The 3,710-nt window shown below is 42.7% G+C and overlaps 1 protein-coding gene across 1 annotated transcript in view; it reads right to left on the bottom strand.

Moving 5' to 3' along the window:
• MEGF11 (multiple EGF like domains 11) overlaps nucleotides 1–3,710 on the bottom strand; it is a 192,980-nt gene that overhangs the window by 46,882 nt on the left and 142,388 nt on the right. The window lies entirely within an intron of this gene.

Below are 3,710 nucleotides of genomic sequence, written 5' to 3'. Positions count from 1 at the left end.
TCAGCAGGAGGTGTGGAAGTTACAAAAACAAACCTCCTAGAACAGATGTTAGATCATTAAGCAAAACATCACTTACGAAACACTAATCACAAAATATACAGTCTGAAACCATGCAAAGATTGCTCTGCGTTTCTTGGAAAATATATTCTAAGAACAGGGTTGTGGAAAAGCTAAAGGGTCTCGTACGTGCTCATCTTCCACAGGCTGGCAGAGAGCGAAACTACATGGCAGGTGCATTAGACCTTTTTGATGCATAGCTGGTACCTGCATTTGGTTTCAAGGAATTTGCATGAGATTGTGACTTTCGGAAGAACACTGAACAGGAGTGAGGCATCTGTCAGGGAGCGGCGGCACGCAGTGCAGAGCGGAGCACAGAAGCAGACGGTCTCTGTCCTGGTCTGCTTTAGTCGTGGGGAAAATGAGGGAAAGGAGAGTAAATACTCATATGTTCCAGAAATACGGACTATTTCAATGGGAATTGCAATACGCTGTGTGCACCGATGAGCTTGTGTGGCTGAATGGAGAGATGCGGTTCTTACTAATATTGTTCATCAGATACAAGGGAGTTAAAATGTGAGCACAATTCCTTTAAATCTACTTATTGAGTCCCATAGTCAGCTCTACGTACATAGAATCATAGAATCATAGAGTGTTTTGGGTTGGAAGGGACCCCTAGAGGTCATCTAGTCCAACCCCCCAGCAGTGAGCAGGGACATAAGCGTATACAAGGCATATTTGCTCCTTTTTCTTCTATGTGTAGTCCTGACTTTCACGTCACAGCTTAGCTCCTAAATTTACTTCTTCAGTGAGTCAAACTTCAATAATTTAGTTCGATGTCAGAGAAAGCTACCCTACTCCAAAGTTAAATAGTAACTACATTGCACAGTGCGACCTATACCATAGCTCAGGGGAAAAGATATTGGTCAAAATATATTTTCGCAGGTGAGAGGCTTCACTGTTTGATAGGAGGATCCATTTATCAGGAGATAAACGCACAAAATGTCAGCTTCCCTATGCCATGGCAAGTACCTCCAGGAGCCTGTATATCACAGCATCAGACACTGAGACAGTAAAAGGAAACATGAACAGATTTCTGAGCACCATAAACCTCCATATGCTTGCTGTAGCAGTTCTGCCTAGCACCAGTGTGACTCATCCTATTTTATACTAAAAACTTTGGTTCAGGGGGAAGTGACAGAAACGGTTAAAATACGAACCACTCCGAAGTAAATCCTACAGGTCCCTGATTTTTGAGTGAAAGCAGTGTTTGCAAAAGATGCTATCTTTGACCTTGGTGGAGTAAAACAAGTTGCCCTGAAAAGGCCTGGCAGTAAGAGGTGCTGTCTTGACAGCCAGAAAATCCGAAGCGCGCTGCCCCTCATTACCCTGCCAGCATGGCTACAGAATGAGCTCCAGGAGCCCAGAGCTGAGCAGGATGGCAGAGGGGCATTCAGTCTCCACGCCTAATCACTCCTCTGCCTTTCTCCGTGCGTGACAATTAGACAGCCAATTAGTGCCACTTAGAAAGCTGTATCTTGTGTGAATGAAACTCCCAACTCATTTCATGTACAACACAGAACTGCTGGTACTGCTAATAATTTCTATGACAACTGACCTTATCTGGATTTGAACTAGTGATCTAGAAGTAAAAGAAAATTCCTTTGAAAAGGAAAGTAGAACAGTGATGGGGAGCTAAAATATCCCCTTGGGAACCAGATTAACAAAACCAGCATCTGGGTCACGGGTGGAAGCGGAGGGTGGCTTTCCAGTTCCTCAGCTGGCTCTGTGGCCGCAGACCAGCTTGTGCCATGCCGTAAGCTCTCCCGGGCCACGGGCACAGCAGGCTGGTGTGGACTCACTGGTTTTCCATAGACTTACGGTGGGTGGAGTGCAGCCAGACACAGACACTCTGGGTATCCCAGAGAAAAGCTACTGTATACAAGCTAAACATCAGGCTGTTTCATCTTTATTCAACATGTCTTTGAGTTCTGGCATTTACTTTAATATACTGGACTTTATGGACTAGCAGAGGTTGGTCATTCTGGCTGCCCACCTTACATGCGCTTACTTTGCAAACAAACTGCAAAAATAACTGGCTTAATGAGATTTCTATCCCCGGGTTTGACAAGTGAGACCTTCAGAGCTCTCTGAGTGACAACTGCCAAATACACTTAACTTCTTAATTACATAAGAGGAAAATGCACTTGAACTATAGCACTGGCTCTAAGATTTTATTAATTATAAATGCACACCCCGTTACTAACATTTTGAACTTGATTTGGGAGACTGACCTATGAAATTAGATGCATTCAGGTCCTGTTAAAGATATGTAAATTCCACCTCCCTCTCACCACCTGCCCAAGTGAATAATGCCACCGCGTACGTCTATCCAGTTGTTAATGAGTTATATATTCTATTAAATTGATTTCAAATGTTGTGTATTGAATCTTCACTCTTGCAATATGGTACTTAATATTTCTATCCCATTTAGTAAATTAATCAACAGCTGTGTTCCTTATGTTGATTATTCTTTTTTCTATTAAGATCAGGAGGTTAATGAGAGTAGTAAAATGCCTGGATGTGGTATACATGATAGGAAGGAGCAACTAATTCAATCAAACATATACCCCTGAAAATGTTAAAGCTATATTAAGAAATCCAGCTATAAATAACTTGGTATTTTACATCTCTATTTTCCAAGTCAGAATGATCCATATGGACATCACAAACTTTCAAAAGTGCTTCATTTTCTTCATCGTTTTCATTTGGAAGGCCCAGATTATCAACATATACCCCCGAAATCTATCCAGTGTATTATTTACTCATTTCAGGGGTCAAATCTGACTCTAACATCGTCAGTGGAAAAAGTCTCTTCACAGGATGTGGGATCAGGGCCAGCGCCAGGACATGCCCTGCTCCAGGCATGAAGCTGCGCGCTCCTGCCCTCCGCTTTGCACGACACCTGCGAGACGGCACCTCGGTACGACCAAGGACAGGGTGTCCCACATCATAGAATCAGAGGGTCACTTAGGTTGGAAAAGACCTTCAAGATCATCAAGTCCAGCTGTTAACCTAATCCTCACACAGCTGCTCAGAAGCTAACATGAGCAAGTCTTTTTTTGTTTGAAATCTCAATCTGATGGGAGCATCCCAACATAGCGAAGATACAGTTGGGGGATCTCTGATCCCCGGGAACCTAAAAAGTCAGCTTTAAATCAAAATGAACGGTGGCAGTAATGTAACTAACACCACCTATACGACCTTCCATACCTTTAAGTACTTCAGAAATACTAATTGTTGCTGAAGCTAAACAGCAGGCCTTTCTAGCACCACGAGAGGTTTGGGCACACAGTTCTTGTTATTGTTATTTCTCCCCTATGTATTGAGAGTGAGGTCCAAGGAACCCAACTCCATTAATAACTCAGGCTGCCAGCTCACATCCATCAGCATCAAATATTAAGACTCACGAGGGCCAGAGCATACATCTTTCCGGATGGCAGTCAATAATATGTCTTGTTTCTGTTCAGGGAGAGGGGAAGATTTTCTTCCACAAAAATTATTATTGTACAATATTAGTAGAGCTTAAAGACACACTGCTGCCTTAGGTGTTGGCTGTGTTAACAAGCTCTGGACACTTCAGAAAGTGTTTTCCCTGGATTAATGTTACCCTAACAGATTAGATTTCTTGTTTCTGTTAAAAATACATTCCT

The sequence above is a fragment of the Egretta garzetta genome, unplaced genomic scaffold, assembly GCF_000687185.1.
Source record: "Egretta garzetta isolate BGI_Z169 unplaced genomic scaffold, ASM68718v1 scaffold769, whole genome shotgun sequence".
NCBI lineage: Eukaryota > Metazoa > Chordata > Aves > Pelecaniformes > Ardeidae > Egretta > Egretta garzetta.
The sequence above is the reverse complement of the archived record's forward strand: the minus strand, read 5'-3'. Positions and strand labels throughout refer to the sequence as shown.